At 37.9% G+C, this 17,974-nt stretch overlaps 2 long non-coding RNA genes across 5 annotated transcripts; both read left to right on the forward strand.

Moving 5' to 3' along the window:
* The first annotated feature begins 10,726 nt into the window (after positions 1 to 10,726).
* On the forward strand, positions 10,727 to 12,288 carry LOC121788494. The gene is made up of 2 exons (XR_006047762.1): positions 10,727 to 11,834; positions 11,906 to 12,288. It is a non-coding gene; the product is annotated as an uncharacterized LOC121788494 (long non-coding RNA).
* A 1,048-nt stretch (positions 12,289 to 13,336) lies between these two features.
* On the forward strand, positions 13,337 to 17,924 carry LOC121788498. Of its 4 annotated transcripts, none has more exons than XR_006047828.1 (8): positions 13,337 to 13,606; positions 13,676 to 13,808; positions 14,210 to 14,509; positions 15,447 to 15,605; positions 15,738 to 15,915; positions 16,052 to 16,166; positions 16,254 to 16,355; positions 17,266 to 17,924. It is a non-coding gene; the product is annotated as an uncharacterized LOC121788498 (long non-coding RNA). The 4 variants fall into 4 exon arrangements; XR_006047827.1 differs by lacking the exon at positions 14,210 to 14,509 and adding an exon at positions 17,045 to 17,082 and having other exon boundaries at positions 13,338 to 13,606; XR_006047825.1 differs by lacking the exon at positions 14,210 to 14,509 and having other exon boundaries at positions 13,338 to 13,606.
* Positions 17,925 to 17,974: the final 50 nt, after the last annotated feature.

Below are 17,974 nucleotides of genomic sequence, written 5' to 3' on the forward strand. Positions count from 1 at the left end.
CTTATTCAATTATGTGTAACTAAATTCATAGGATTCTAGGGATGTCTTAGTAACGACTTTGGTTATACAATTCCATTTTGCTATTTAATATCCGTTTTATTTTTACTTCGTTTCTTCCCTAAGTTGTTCTATAATACTTCATGTTTGAGTGACACATTCGGTGATGATTTAATATAACTTGCTACATAATCGTGAGAGGTGGTTGGCGAGTTAGATCCACTTAGTAGACACTAAAATTAGCTTCCCTTAAAACGACACTGTTAATTGAGAATGAGGACTTTATAAGGGTATTAGGAGCTTTTTGGAGTTACGGATCTAGGATTGACAACCCTAGTGTTAGTAATCTACGCTTGTACCGCATGGACAAAACTTATGTGACTCGTTCTATCGAAGTATAAACTGTGCTAGGGTATTGTAGTTGGAAAGATCTCTTAGTTGTTGAGAAGGTTGCCCAAAAGCGGTATATAAGGCGTACCCGGTAAAACTTACAAGTAAACCAGATATAAAAATGGCGACATGTAAAAAAAATAGGAATAACAAACTAAAACTCTCCCCGCTCCCCCCACTATATAGTAGTTGAACATGAATAACATTATTAAAATATTGAGTAGCATTTACAAGTTATAAGCTGTCCAGGGGATATGTTGTGAGCTTATACTTGAATTTTGTGCTTTTGGTTACATATACGAGCAAGCAATGCAGTGAATTTTTAAAAGAAAGAGTTAGTGGAGTGATCAGAAAATCAAATATTCTATCAATATGAAACGATAAATATGAATAGGATGATCTTACATGTAAATGCACATAGAAATGTGGAAAAGTCCACTTACGGGTCTGCTCTATTCATGTAAAAGATGATGAAATATGATCATGCAGCGTGAGCTTTGCAGCAGAGAAAGAGATAGAAATTAAAGTTGAAAGAGTTGGTGTTGCTTTTATCAACGACATTCTTCTTCAGCTGGCCGATGATGATCTGTTATTCTCTGCTTGGATTCGATGCAACAACATGGTTGTATCGTGGCTGCGGAATTCTATTCCTGCTAAGATATGTTCCATTATCATGTACCTTGACGGTGCTCATGAGATCTGGTCCGATCTATGTCTGCACTTTTCTTAGCTTGACACTGCTCGAGCATATCATTGGAACAGAAAATCATGTATCTCTCATAAGGGCAGACAGTGCTTATTTCACCAACTTGCGTATTGTATGGGATGAATTCAAGCACTCTCAGCCTATTGCTTGGTGTAGCTGTGGAACTTGCAGATGCAATAGTGCGTCGAAATGGCATGATTACCAGGAACAAGAGTGCACGATGCAGTTCCTAATCGGTCTCAACTCTGTTTTTTCTCAGATCCGATCAAGCATCCTTTCAATGGTTCCTCTTCCTCCTTTCATCAATTAACCTCCCTTTCTACAAAATTTGCATTGAGGTGGTTGACACACACTTCATAATTACATCTATGAGAAATGCAGACAACCCCGCTTCATTTAGAGCATCCACTATAGGGGCGGCGCGCCGGCCGCCCCCGAACCGCCGCCGTCGCGCCTACCTATAGCGTGGGCAGCGTCCGCCCTGAGGCGGACACATTTTTTGGGGCGGAAGGCACATCGGCGAGAAAGCGCCGAGGACACGACCGGGCGTGCCTCGCCACGCCGATAGGCGTGCCCTATAGTGAGCCGGTCATCGGCGCGCCGGCAGAGGCCGGACACTTTTTTTAATTATTTCTGAAAATTTTATTATAAATACCACCCTTCCACACACAAGTTCACACACTCTCCAAACTCCATCCATTTATTCACTCTCAACATTTTCACTCTCTAAAAATGCACGGTGGAAACGATGAATCACCCGACACCGACGAATCGGGATGTGGCGACTATCCTCCTTCCCAGCCGTGGGGATCGGGTCAAACTCCCCCTCTGTGGGGATCGAGTCCCACGCCCCCTCCATTCCAGTCGTGGTCGCCGACATCCCCGCCGTGGCAACAGACCCAATTTCGGGGCAGACCTATATTCAGAGGAATTTGGGTCGCTCGACATTTGGAGATTACAGACCCAGCATGGACGCGCTTAACCTGCCGCGACCAGAGACCCCTTTCCAATCCAGCCAATCTCCTTTCACCGATGCAGATAGATTCGCACTAGAGCAGGTGATGGGTTGTTTGAGTCCGGGACTACCGGATACTCCGCCAGCCCGTGTGGATACGCCCGTTCCGACGAGAGTCGGAGGGTCGGTTGGGCGGGTGGAAGCAGCGGCTGCGGCAGGGGAGGCGGCGGTAGCGGCAGCGGCGCTGGCTAGGGTAGTGAGGCAATGGGGGCTGGCGGTAAACGGTCCACGCACTACACCAAGGGGGAGTCCATTGCTGTGGCGAGGGCGTGGGATGCCGTCACATCGGACCCATAGTGGGCACCGATCAGACCGAGCTGGGCTTTTGGAAGCGCGTCCTGTTGGCATACAACGAGTTCAAGCCGAGAGGTGCCAAACCGTGTGGCGCGGAACAGCTCCGCAAAAAGTGGTCTAGGATTCTGTGAGCCACCAAGAGGTTTGCGGGCATATACGAGAACAACCTGCTCACTGCTGAGAGTGGCCAGAGCGAAGCCGACGTGAAGGCGCTGCCTATGTCCCAATTCAACACGGAAGGCTGGCCGAAGTTCAACTCCTGGGAGGAGTATCTCGTTCTCGAGAACTGCCCAAAATTCAAGGCCATATGTGCGGAGGAGAGGGGGACAGGTCCTGGGGCGAAGCGAACTAGACACAACATAGCCGGGGACTACAGCAGTGGCAGCGGGTCGCAATCATTCGACCTCAAAGATGCCCAAACAGAAGAGCCCACCGCTACACACTCTAGGCGCCCACGTCCCTCGGGCCAACATGCCTCTATTTGAGGAGCTAGAGTCACTGCGGGTTCCTCCCGCCTCTCGTCGGCCGCGTCTGGATCGCGCATCTCGCAGCCCGCCCCTATACCGCACTCCATGGGCACTGGTCCCCATGAGGTCTTGTAGAGGAACATTGATATGCAGTTGATGAAACAACTGCTAGAAAACTACCGTTTCTACAAGACTGCGACCGACCCGATCACCAAGGATATATACTACGTGCTCATGTGTCGGATCAAGGATCAGCTGGGGTTGTCTAGGGTTGGGGCAGTGGCGGGGGGGCGCCGAGCGGCAGCGAGGGAGGCAGCGGAGAAGAGGCGGAGGAATCCGACTCCGCCACCAAGTAGACGGTGGCGGAGTTTTTATTTGTATTTTTTAAAAATGTTCGTTGTATAATTTTCCCGTTTCCATAATACAACGAATATTTGGTCCCGATACGTTTTTTAAATTTCAGTATTACCTCGTTTTCTAATTATTTACATTCCGATAATTTTAATTATAATTGAACTAAAATAAACAAAAAAATAAAATAAAATGAAAAGTGACTAAAAAAGTGTCCTCTATAGCTGTGGACACTTTTTTTTTGTAGGCGCGGACAAATAAGTAGTGGCTGTGGACAAAAAACGTGGCGGGGCTATTGGAAGTGTCCGCCTTATAGTGGATGCTCTTAGAGTATCAAATAGGAAAGCCCAACTCACGATATCATATGCTTTCTCCATATCAACCTTTATTGCCATAATGCCCTTCTTCTTTCTCATATAATGGATCTCCTCTTTCATCCACTTATAATTAGCACTAAAAATACCTGCAAGTATAAAGGGTAAATCTGGTATAGCTAAAAGATCAGTACCATATATTGAACATAGGGATTAATTTTACAGATTGTCTACCACATACACAGCCCCATATACTATTTGGACACAAAGTTGGGATTTGATTAAACTAAGAAAAACTATAAATAAGAGCAAGTAAGAAAACAATTAAATGGAAATAGTGAAATAGTTTCGCAGTTTGCATTTAACTTGGTTTGAGAAAGCATATGAGATAAAGAAATTCTAGTGTAGTGATTTCATTAACTCATTAGTAATTCTAATTATTTAGTTCTATGTTCATCCGACTCAAGCTCTACTCGGGGTTATTTCTATCGTGTATCAACACTCATGTCACAAATATTGCATTGACACAAAATATAAACTAATCAAAGTCAGCACTGATCAAAGATTGGCAATAATCAAGGTAACATTGACAATAATCAATGTAACATCCAAGTAGTTAAATATAAACTATGGAATAATAAAGTAAAAAGAGTTATGAACATTAAACAAATAAAAAGAACTACATAGAGTCAATTACTTTCATCCCCTAGGATTCTATAAATTCAGCTATCCATAGACAAACAAACGAAATAAATATAAGCAAAATAAGACATGTTCAATCTAACAAAAACTAGATAAAATCCGGAAGAATTAATCTTGCTCTTGCTTGATCTCCTTTTGAATTCTCTGCTCCGTGTAGAAGATGGAGTAATGAAGGAATTTATGGGTAAGGTAGGAGATGGAATGAAGGCTCAAGATTGGTGATTAATATGAATTAGGTTATGGGGTATTTAGGGAGTGATCAATGGCTAACTCAATCTTTAATTACTAACTACAACTAACTTAAAATCATAAGATTTATAGAAATCTAGTGGTCTATAAATTGTCATATGTAATTTCGTTTTATTACTCCATCCGTCCCAAAAAAAGTATGTGCATTTGGGACAGCACGGGAATTAAGAAAAAAATTGGTAAAGTGAGAGAGGGGAGTAGAATGGTATGGTAAAGTAAGAGAGAGGGGGAGAATGATAGTTAAAGTAGTATTAGTGGATATTGGGACCTACATTATTAAATTGATATAACTTTCTAAAAATGGAATGCACATATTTTTGTGGGACGAACGAAAATGGAAAGTGAATATATATTTTTGGGACGGATGGAGTATTATTTAAATTTAAAAAGATAAGAAAACTATCAAAATTAGGGTTTTGGATCAAAATGTCAATATAGTGTATTAAACATATCAATACGATTCATTGAATATGTCAACACAATTTAGCATTGACATTGTATATGCATTATATTGACATATTATGATAGCTACATTGACATTGAGCTCCTTTTTCAAAAATATGAAAATTCAAAAACAAAATACAAATTTTGACATCAGAACATATGCAAGTTAGACCTCGTTAGAATCCTTATAAAAGTATCTTTAACTTAATATAAGTTGTGTAAAAAAATACTTTTAATTGAGATAGTTATAATCATTTAAAATTTGTAGATATTTTTTGAAAGTTAGTTATAACTAAATTTTGGTCAATTGACATTAATACCCCTAATTGACATTTTATGTGTATTGTATTGATACTCATGAATGAATGATATTGTGCATTGATTTCATGATACAATATCTATCATTTAGTTGTAGTTAGTAATTTAGGAATTAGTTAGCTATATAACACACCCCTACGGTATTTATAGGCTAGAAAAAGGTTTGGAGAAGGTAAATTTCGTGCTTCATAGGTTAAGGAAAATATTTGGCTTCATAAGGTAATATCTTATTTCCTTCCTTGGATTTCCACCTAAATTCCCACCAACATTTGACTGCAATACGCGACGTTCATAGAATTGCCATAACTTTCTCCACATACTCCGATTGAGATGTTCTAGGTACCATCGCGAAGCTCTTTCGAAGAGGAATAGAATGGTGTGTAGAACGCCCTGATTGAACTTCATAATCTCTGAAAAAATGGGTTTGAACTGAGTCTGTGCGCGGAACTCCCAGCAGGCTGCTGGAATGGGCCTGATTTCTTTGTGCAGCTTTCAGCGACGCTGGCCCAGCGGGCTAGCGGGTTGTGCTTCTTCTCCAATTCTAGATTTTGACCTTTTTATGCCACTTTTCAGCTCTATTTTACACATTTCTCACAAAATACGTTAAATTACCAAAATGGATAAATATGTAAATAATGGACATGTAATGCAACTTTGACACTCAAAACGGACCAAATAATAGCCTTAAGATAGTGCAAAATCTGAGCGTATCATTCTTGTGCTATGACTACATTATCAGTGATATGCCTTCCTGCTATAAAGCTAGATTGAGAAGGCCCAATGATGAGAGGCATTAGCTGCTTCAAGTGATTTGCAATAGTCTTTGTTACCAATTTATGCATCACACGACAAAGAGAAATAGGTTGAAATTGGGTTATGAGTGTTGGAGCTTTCACCTTAGGGATGAGACAGAATGTCGTCTATTCATCCTGCCATCCATCATTCCACTCCCCAGAATTCCAAGAATATCAGCGCAAACATCTGCACCTACCACGTCCCAAAGTTTTTGAAAGAAGTATGCTTAAAATCCATCTATGTCGAGTGTTTTCCATGACTTCATGGCAAAAAGAGCATCCTTGAGACTTCCTTTGAAGAAAACTGTACTCTTATCTCATCAGCAATGGTCAATAGTTGGGAAACAATCACGTTGCGAGTATAGAGGCCTATGAAGCTCATCTTCTTCATATAACTCCTTATAAAAGGATACTGCCAACGTTTATAATCTAACCGGGTCATTTACCCACTCGCCATCTCCATTTTTAAGCAGCTCTATTATGTTGCTATTTCTTCTTCGAATCATCCTCAAATGGAAGAAAGAGGTATTTTGGTCCTCTAGTTTAATCCAGCCACTCTGAGATTTCTGTTGACATAATGATTCCTCCTGCTGGAGAACTAAATCCAACTCTTTCTTTAGTTTAGGCTCTAGTGCCAAAAGACTAGACGACCCTCTATATTCTAGTATTCTCTATAGCTCTGCAATTCTAGTATAGAGATTCTTTTCACCGAAACTATCCCAAAAACTTCTTTATTCCACACCTTAATTCGCTCCGTAAAATGATGGATAGAATCTATGCATCCATGTCTTTGTATCCACGAGGAAGTGACAAAGTCATTATATTGATCACGTGACATCCAAGCTCTAAGAAAACGGAACGGTCTCTAGAGGAAAAAATGCAAAGCTTTAACAATAATGGTCGATGGTAACGTGCTAGGTGAGTCATTGAAGCCTGTGGAACACCAACCTCCAATTTGAACAACAAAGGCTTTTGTCCAAACTCTCACAAAGATTTCCTCGTCGCCAAGTAAATTGTGGCCCTAGAAACCCAAATACAAACATGAATATATTGCGAAGCTGTTGTAAGGATCTCAACATGCCAAAAGTCATCCCATAATAACCATATACCTCTAGAAAACCATGTTGCTTCCACTGTTGCGTAATACCTCTTTATTGTTCTGTCAACTTGATCCCCACTAATGTGTGGTTCAAACAACACAATGACATGTAAGTTATGCATTTTAATCACAGTTTCCAAAGCTTCGATAAATAGACCTTGACAATTCAAACTTTAAATCATTAAAAATGACTAAAAATTCCCCATAACCATCTCCCTTCCTTGCGTATGGCACGGTACCACTTCAATCATATTTCCATCATCATTTGGGCTCAAACCCGATGTCATCGTAAGAACATCATTCTCTCGATCTGGTGGTTTTCCCAGTTCCTGCATGTCCTGCCTCTCAACCGTTGGTTTCATAATCATATCCTCACACACCCTCACCTTTGCACTAGTATGGTTGCCAACCTCGTGTATTTCTCCCGACTTTTGTGACAAAAACCCTTGTGCATCTTTTGTCACCGAACGCACTATCTTCTCCTCTAATCGCGCCTTGTTTTTGTATTTTAACATCTCACCAAACGTGGCTTTAGCTGGTTTAGAGTTTCTTGACTGAAATATGATGAGACTCAATTAGTGCCTTGGTTACTGGTCAGTTTACCATGTTTTTAACCGGTAACATGTAAAACAGTTGCTGAAGTGTGCAGGATTAGGTGCAAGTGAAAGGAGTCAAGAGGATTTTGGATGAAGGAATTGAAAAAAGAGTGTTATACTGCCCAGAATGCAAGCTATCAAGCTCAAGTTGGAGATAGAAGAAAATTGCTCATAATAACCAACTCCTAAGAAGGGCAAGGATGCCATTTCATGAGGGGAGAAACCCTAAAGATCAGAGGAAGTTGTCCTATAAATAGGAGGTCACAAGAAGAGAGAAGTGTGCTCGGTTACCAGTTTCACTTACCTTCGGAGGCAAGCCCTACCCTTTCCATTCTCATTCTTCATTCAGATCCAACGTTCACTTACCTGCTTTCGACCACCTGCTAGAGGAGCGTCATCACCATTCCAGTTCGTTGTCCAGTCAGAAGCTTCACTGGATTCTGCAACAATTTCACTCATTTCATCTTGCAATTCTAGTTTAATGTTTTCTAGTGTTTGACACTTTGAAGGAGATTTTAGTTTGATTAACAACTTGGGTATCGTGTTTGGATCGCGGTTTCAATGGAGTCTTTCAATTTATTATGCATGATTTTTCATTCCAATTGCTTATTTACCTTTATAGTTGTTAGATCCGAGGATTAACCTTCTATCCTTTCGCTTGCATGAAGAATTGTTTAAGTTAGTAGATCTAGAGATTTTGATTGAGTATTGGAAGGGTGGTCTTGATAGAATGCATGAGATCTATTTGATTTTTGCAATCTTGTACTATCTGTTAACCAGTCGGCGTAATTGTTGGGTTTAGTATGATTAGTCATTTGATTTTGCAAATCGAGTTCCGATCTGATATTGCGTTGTGTTTTTGTTTGAGCCTTCATCCATGGAGTTGAGTTTTTGTATTTCCATGTTGCTTGGTGAGGACGATAACCCAGCCATCTAAAATAGGGACCACCGTGTGCTTGTCGCCATCTTTAGCTTTCCGTCCTTTCGTCTTTACAGCTTTTTTGTGCCCACCAACAGACTAGATTGGAAGTCCAAAACCGTTATGTGTTTAATGCACTGCAGTTTACCAATAGTCACGTAATCACATCTTATTTTTATTTTTCTTCTCAATAACAATGAACTATTTCTATGTTCCATATGCGGCACAGGTTAGTTACCTTCGTGAACGCCTATGTTGTTAGAGGAAAGGCGTCGGATCAAGGAGCATGAGAAATGCTCGTCCTAGTGGCGAGGAGGAAATAAACTTCAACTCCACAAAATATTTATTTGATGAAACAGTAATGAAATAGTAGGAAGGGAAAGTCGGTAATATTATTGATAAAAGGAATGACAAGGAAATAAGAATCCTCCACAGGAGGCCTACGAAATTAATTGTCCCAAACTCTAAGTTTTCCAAGATATTTCAATCTCACACAGGAGGTCCTTATTTATACTAATGGCTGCAGCTAAAATAAAGGGAATGAAATAACAATAAGGAAATAACAATAATTTGTTGATGACTTCTGCAAAGGTGAGTCCTCATAACCACTCAGCCTCCTTCCGTAACAAACTCCTCTTCTTGCTCTGTTGACTCGGTCAGCCAAACAACCTCCCGAGATCCTCTCTGATCCACTCTGTATCACATGTTTATTCATGTTCCTCGGCCAAACACTACCCTCTCTCTCTCACTCTATGTTTTGCCCTCTTTCTCTCTCCCGCCTCTCTCGGACTATGTTCAGAATCCGACCGTTAAGGAAATCAACAATTAATCTGGAGTCGGTCTCTGTGGTGTAGAGATCAACCTCAAAGACTCTTAACGGCGAGAGCCAACGTACGTATAGCAGCAGCAGCATTTGCATTGGGCATCAGTCTCGGGACCTTTTACTGGAAATTTCTCATGCAATTAGAAGAAAAGATCGCCTTGCCAAGTCCAAAAAAAAGATAAATATTAGTAGTAAATACAAACAAACATGATTTTGTCAAGTGTTTAGTGATGGTTATATCTTCAAACTTGAACAAGAAACTCTCTAAATAATAATTTTGTTGAACAAGAAACTGCTACATTGTTTTTCCTGAATGTGACCAAATCACTTTTTTGCCACCCTCTTCACATAGCTCATGAATGTAACGATACAGACTTGACTTTTACTGTAGATGTAAATAGCATCCATCGCATGAAACTGAAAGAATCAAACTTTTACCTGTTTGCTTTCTGGACTCCATGCGAGAAGATTTGATCGTCCACCAACCTGAAAGTATGAGTCGACTAACCATGACCATTGTGTTAAAGGGAACTGTTTTGAATTTTATAGGCTCCATGTTCGAAAGGTTAACTTTAGGCATTGCAGCCGGATATGATCATCGTATCTCACCACTGACATCACAAGTCAAACAGAATACATCTTTAAATCAAATCCCATAAGCCCCATTGAATATATTTCCTGAACCTGGCAACCTCGTATTGCATTCTTCATAACCACTGTAGAACTTGCTGCTATGTCCCAACCGCTCAGTTCTGAGCAGCTCAGCCATACCAAAATTATTTACACTCCGGGCTTCATTCCACCCATCACATTGACGATTAGAAGTTATTCCATTTCTAGACTGATGTAGGTTAAGCTGTGAAAATAGAGAGATATTATTGGATAGCATCTGCTTGACAACCCTAGATGGAATTCCATGGTGAGTATCACCAAGGGTGGAGAGAATTGTCGCCAAATCATATAAAAAGAAAGACAAAGATAAAGGTCATCAAATGCTTTTGTGTCATAGATTGTTTAAGCTAAATAGAGGTGAAAATAGATATATCAAATAAGGAATAGATCCCATATTCTCTAATGTTACAGATCGAGAGCACTATATCTATGCCACTCCAAGAGGGATGAACAAGCACCCAAACTATGCAAGTCTAACATTACTAGGGGAGGGGAGTGTTATATTGCTAACTCAATAATTAATTGCTAATTACAATTAAATAATAGCCATTAGATATTCAAATCAATGGCCTAGATCATTAGCCCCGAAATGTTAATACGATCAAGAAAAAACGTCAATAAGGGTATTAGTGTCAATTTACAACAAATTAGTTGTAACTAACTTTTGAAAAATATCCCATAACTTTAAAACGCATATAACTTTCTCGATTTAAATTATTTTTTCGCACAACAAATATCAAATCAAAGATAATTTCATAAGGATTCTAACGAAATCTCACTTACATATGTTTCCATGTCAAAATTTGAAAAAAAATCGAAAATTTTAATAAATTTCGGTAACAACTTTATGTCAATACAAGGCTTGTATAATGTCAATATGAAATTGTATTGACATTGTCATGTCTTTGTGTTGATGTATTTCATACACTGTATTGACATTGTGTTTCTAAACCCTAAATTTGATAGTTGCTATTATTTTTTAATATTAAAAAATGAAAAACAAAATTACACATGGCAAATTGTAGACCACAAGATTTCTAAAATCCTATGATCTTAAATTAGTTGTAGTTAGCAATTAAATGATAAGTTAGCAATTGATCACTCCCCAACATTACTAAATAAACAGATATTTTCAAGATAAGTTTGCATAATTTTGAACCCCAAACAAAAGTGAAAAAGATAGTCAAATACTACCTCCGTCCCTTAAAAAGAGAAACGATTTCCATTTGGTCTGTCCCTTAAAAATATAAACTTTCTAAAACTTTCTATTTTATGAACTGGACCCCATAATCCACTAACACTACTTCCTCTATTTTTTTCTCTTCCTCTCTCTTTACCCATTTTTCTCTCCCTCTCTCTTACTCTACCCTTTTTTTCTCTCTGTCTTTCTTACTTAACCAATTGTGCATTAAAACCCATGCCGTTTCAAAAGTTTCTATTTTTCAAGGCCACATGTAGTAGTAGTACTTAAGAAAATTATGAATTACTATTAACTTACAAGGAGGCTTGTTGGAAGAAAATTGAGTAACATCGTTAGTAAAATAATCTTGTTATGTGCCAGTTGAAACAGGTAAGCCAATCGTACTAACATACTTCTCAACATGCAATCTGTTGTTGCTGGAGAAATTATGGCCAAAAAGATGCTGCTTCAAGGCTTGTTCATGGTAATCAATAGATTGTTCAGGTAAATGGCCCATAGCTTCCTCCTCTCTAGCAAACGAAAATCTTGACTGACTGCTATTCGGAGCTTTCCAGGAACCTGGTGCTCCATAAGACCCTTGTCGTCTATCAGTTTCACCTAGCTACTTTGCCAGGTTCTGAGGTGAAGTTTCAGACTTATCCCATGAGTCAAAGTCTAGTGATAAAATATTTGATATAATGCCGCTCTCCCCTGTATCAATAGCAGAAGCACCACTGCTCACTTCAGTTTCATATCTCCCAAATTGAGATATTTTCTCTTTTCTAAATAAAAGAGTGGAATCTACAGTACCATTATTGAATGTATCCTCTAGATACACACTTAGAATATTAGAAGTTGAAACCTTCAAGTTACCACTTCTATATACAGCTTGCCTATTAGAATCAATACTGGTCATTGTCAAATGCAGGAGAAATAAAATCAGAATGCTTTAAAATAAGTGCATCACAAAACTCTGGTACTCTATGGGAATCAATCTCAGGATCCTTAATCCTTTGGCTATGAAAAGATAACAAACCATCGTCCAGTTCTGGAAGGTCGACTTTAGTTACTTCATCGGGCCTTCCAAGGTTTAAAAAAATAATTTTATAATAAAATAATTGAATGTGAAATAATATTATTATTTATTTGGATGGTAACATTAAGAAATTGAGTATATATGCATGTAGTCATTTTATATAATTTACAAATCTAAAAATTATTTAATACTATTAAAACAATTTGATGCGGATGACTATGATGGTTTCATTTAATGACAAAACTCAAAAATTAAATATATATGGATGGATGTAGTCATTTTTATATTGAAATTTTAAAAATTATTTAATAATAAAATAATTTGATGTGAATGAGTATGCTTATTTCATTTGATGATAATATTAAGAAATTAAATGGAATGAAAAAAATATCCACATTCTTGTTAATGGAAGAAAAGATTAAGAAACTATATGATATCTACATTTATTAATTACTAAGATGGTAAACTATCTCCTCAATCGGCTAAAGTCTAAATTTATGTAAATGATTATTATGAAAAATTTAGTGTTCCCTAAATAATCATAGAAGGTTAATTAAGTAAAATATTAAATTAAATAATCATCATAAATTTAATATAAATGTAAAATACCCAAATTATCTAGTTTTTGTATACACAATTTTTGTTAATTTATCACTACTCCCAAGAGGTTAAATTTTAACCATGAATTTACCTTACTCCAATTATGCAAGGGCAAAAATAAAATTAAGACAATAAATACCAAAGCTTCAACTACATAACTTACTAGTTAAATAAATCTAACTTCAAAAATTAATTATAATCATCATAAAAATTGGACTAGACCAACACAAACATTTAAAAGAAGATTTAGGCTCAACTATTTAAATTTTAGAGAATTTATTTTATAATAAAGAATAATTAAAAATAAAACTCAAAACATAATTAATTGAAAGTCCATCCTTTAGTCAAGAAATAAAAATGAAACCCTACTCTATTCAAATTCTAACTCTCGCTTGCGCCTCCTTCCCCCCACGCCTCTCTCTCTCTCAAATCTCCCTTCTCTCTCGCCTCTGCCGGAAACGTCTGCCACCGCCGGTACCGATCAGCCGCCGGCCCTCCGGCCATCTCTCCCTTCTTCCCTTCTCTCCTTCTTTCCTCTCTTCTCACTCTCTCTTTCGGTCTCCCTCTCAGCCAGCACCGCCGCCGGCTGGAAACTGCCGCTGCCGCAGCGCCGGCCGCCGTCGCCGTCGTCGCTCGGGAGGTAAGTATATTTCACTTTTAATTTGTAAAAACAAGTTTCTAAACTTTGAATCTTTGCTTAAATTTTCAGAAATTAAGAGGGGTTGAAAAGGAGCCAAGAAGTGTCGTTGTTTGCCGGATTTCGCCACCACCGCCGGATGCTGTCGCCGCCGCCGACCCGGCGCTGCCGCTGTTGCTGACAGAGGACAGAAACTCCAGCCAGGGTATGATTTCTTACTTCCTTAGTCAAATTCTTAATTGAGTGGATTATGTATTTGTGATTGAAGAGGGCTAAGGTTTTTCCTATTTATGCATAAAAGTTGAGATCTTGAAGAAACACTAAGCATGCTTGTGTTTTGGGTTTTGGGACAGATATATGTACTAAATTATGGCTTGCTTTGAACAAAGAATTTTGGTAGGGAACTTACTTAGATATGAGAAAAAGCTTGATGAATGAACAATATGCAACTTTCCTTTCGTTGCTAGCTAGACTCATGAAGCACTTTCTTCTAAACTTGAATGTGTGGAAACATGGATTTTTGTGGGTGGGATAGATGAATTTATGTGATGAAACTGATGAGTGATTGTGATGGGAAAAAGGTTGATAGGGATGTTCTATGTATAGTGAATTTCTTACCGAGTGATCTTGAATGTGGCGACAAGATACATAAGGCTCCTCTCCTCTCATTCTTCATAATCATCATGATGTTGGGGACTTTGTTCCTCTGATTCTAATTAACTCACTGTTGGAGCATGCATGGGGAGGGATTGTTCTTGCAAGATTTTGAATGATGATAATGCGTGTGTGCTTTGGTGTCACCACAAAGAGAATGGCGTCAAAGTTGTTGAACCAACCCGAAATGCCCCGCAAGAGGTCCCCTCTTCTGCTTGAAATTACTAATTGGGCTCGAGGTAGCACTACTAGGTACAGTCCGTCCAGTTTTGAGAAGTAAATGATTTTGTGTGCTAATTTGTTAATCCTTGTTCGAATGAGTCTGGCTAGTGGCTAAATTTGCCTTGGTTTCTTTCTCAGCCCTATCTGTTCGATTAGAAAATGGGCTGTGCTTCTCGTTGATGAAATCTGATTTTTTTCACCATCTTCCTGCATCGATAGATGTTTAGAATAGTTTTGAGGTGTGGGTGTTTGGATGCATGCTTCTTTTCGTGGTTGTAATTTATCCTATTTGTGTGTGCATGCTAGGTTTTCTCTTTATTGATTGTTACCAGACACTTTTTTTATCGGTTATTACCGTTGTTGTCACTTACTAACTTCTGGAGAACTAAGATTCCCTAATTTAAAAAACCTAATATTTTAATAATATGTTAAAATGAATCTATGCGGCTTCTAAATAAATTTGTTAATCCTTATAGCTATAGTTTCACTTTTGACTTTTGACTGTAGTACCTTGTGACTTTTGTTTCACTGGTAGGTTTCACGATTTAGTTTAAATAAATTTGGAAGCCTTTATCAAGATTAAAGAAATACATAGGCCATGCATGTTTCCGTGTCATGTAATCATTGATGCATATCATGTCTGAAAAACATACGTACTTTTAACCAACTGGATGATGAAGTTCCTTCCAGCATATATTAAGTGGGTCCTAAATCCTGATGGTAAGGCCACATGATTTAGATGTGTGGAGAGTTATAATGGTCTCTTGATATTTTATATCTGTGCTGAACGTGTTCTATTGATGTTTTTTCTGTTGGGTGGGATTTACTTATTGGAGCAATAATACTAGCAAATAACTTATAAAAAATTTGTTCAAGTGTTATGTTAATTTAGTCCAGTATGTATGGGTTTGGAATTCATATTGTTTGTATTTTGTCCTTGTTGCATATTAACCTTGTTTACATGCAGTCCAAACCATTGAAGGGGAAACAAATAAACAAATTTCTGTTAGGAGAAAGCATAGAGACGGCGCTGTGCCACTTTTTTTATGCTAGCCTTTATGCGCAAGGTCAAATGAGCCCTTTATGCTAACCAGGCCACTTTTCACATTCACAACGCGTTTATGAGGTGATTCTTTAACAAATTCTAGGATATCTAAGTTGATTCACGTGGCCATATATGTATAGTCTCTAGTTCATCTTTGTGATCTTTATTTGTATCTCATTTAATTTTGTCATTTTGTCTGCTGTATTTTTCTAGTTTTCTAGAGAATCGGTCCACCCAGAGCTCAAATGCATTTCCAATTCCCCGCTTCGTCAGGAATAAGTGGTAGCATTTACTCATCTAGCCTTGTTAGCATTGGAATTGGTGCTATGCCCTAAACACCGGAAATTGGCTCTGATGATATAGAACCTGTTGGATCCCAGATTCCTTCTAGGTTTGTTTAGTTTATGTTTTCTTTTGATTTTTATATCATTTATTAATTATTAGTTTTGTTTTCCTATCAGTAAACCCTACGGGCAACTAAAAACAAAAATGAATCAAATTAGTAAAATTATGGTGATCGTTTTCAGTTCCTTCATCTCACATTTCAATTGGCGAAGGTCCACAAACTCCTGAAAACGACATCATTCCTTCATTCTCTTTTGCTTTGGCTAGCTACTAATGGAACCTTCCAGTTGTGCAAAAGTGAGTACAATCTGTTTGCATATCAACCATTGTTTGCTTGTGCAATTTTTTACCTGTGCACTCTATTAATGTACTTTATCAATGCAGGAAACTGGAAATGCTGCATATCCTACTAATGCAACTCTGTCTTCCTAGCATCTTGGGACTAATGTCTCTGAGCCATTTATGTACCATACTATCTCAGAGAAGGTATATATACTATGAGCCTTTACTATTTAAATATCAATTTCTTAAAACTCGTGCTTTAAAAAGTGCCACGCTTATGGTTGGAAGGAGGGAGTAAAAAATTACAAACTATAGCTATAAGTTTATTTTAGTATTACCTTAGTTGATATCCTCCTATATGTTGATGTCAACTTATTATGTGGTATTCCTTTTTCTAAAATGACATGGTGGATTGAGCATAAAACATTTAGAATGTTGACTTTTCCAACTCTTGATATGATCATGCATTTTACCTAGACTTCAATTGAAGAATCCACATCCAACATGGTGCGAGTGTTAGGTGATAAGCTAATTACTTGTCTAAATATGCATTTGCATCATTCATGGACATTAGATTCCTATGTAGGTGAATTACTAACTTAAGCATATTGTTCTTGATTCATAACTGTTTGCAAAGAACCGAGCTTAAGCATATTGTTCTTGATTTGCTCAAAGTACGCACTAATTCTCCAATGATGCACTGTATAATTTCATATGCTGGCCTCGGTTTAGATGTGGGAATGATGTCAATCCTACATTGTATGTAAAATTAATGTGTATAATGTATTTATTGTTTTGTTAAGATTTATATGTTCTTCCTTGATATTAGAATGAGTTGTTTTGATGATAAAGCCTCATTTTTATATATTTCTACATATGTGTACCTGCGTTAGATAATGGAGCACAAGTATGAATAGCAGCAGCCGAAAAGGTTACAAATTCTATCGGATTCTTTATCTAGAACTTGCTGTCCAACATATTAAGTTGTATTTAAGTGGATACTTTTGAATATGCACTTTAAGTATTTGTTACTTATGTTGTGCTTCATTTCTTTATTTTTATTTATCAGCTGCTTTATATAATTGATTTTATTTGTTTTGTGTTTGTTGTGTAGGAGTTGAGGAGGAGCTAACTTCTAAAGGGGTTATTAGTGTAGACTTCGTTTTTCTCAAGGGTTGATCTGCAAACTTAGTTGTTGCTTACTAACTTCTGAAGTCCTAGGTTTCCCGTGCTTCAAATAAGTGATAACAGTGTTCTTTGTTGCCCGATTTCTTGAGCTAAGGAGAGAGAACTATTCCGGTTTTGAAAAATTAATTTAAAAAGCCATATGGCCGATCGTCTGAATGAGAGCTTTATGAGTTGCAATCTTGTTGATATTGGTGCATAAAGATGATTTAGGCAATAGGAATAAAGACCTCATATCCAAATTATCACATGCCTGACCTTGCATAAACCCCTAGTAACCAATTTGAGCCCCAAAAGCCTAATTTCTTTGTTGAATATTTTGAAGTCCTTATATCTGCTTACCTATTATATCCATTTGTTGGCCTATATTTTCTACCCTAGTCACTAAAATTAAAGTGCTAGCACATTCTTGGGAGGGTATTATGGTGGCAAGAAAAAGATGGAGGTTTTGTACCATTCATTAGGTGGTATTTATTTATACTGAGATACAAAGGGAGTGAATCGCTGTCCCCTTCAAACGAAAATAGAATAAAAAGGCAGCCTTTCATGAGTAAAAAAAAGCCAAGGCTAGAAAAAAATAAAAAGGCAGCCTTTCATAAGTAAAAAAAGCCAAGGCTAGAAAAAGATAAAAAGGCAGC

This window comes from Salvia splendens, unplaced genomic scaffold (assembly GCF_004379255.2).
Source record: "Salvia splendens isolate huo1 unplaced genomic scaffold, SspV2 ctg106, whole genome shotgun sequence".
Classification (NCBI taxonomy): Eukaryota; Viridiplantae; Streptophyta; class Magnoliopsida; order Lamiales; family Lamiaceae; genus Salvia; species Salvia splendens.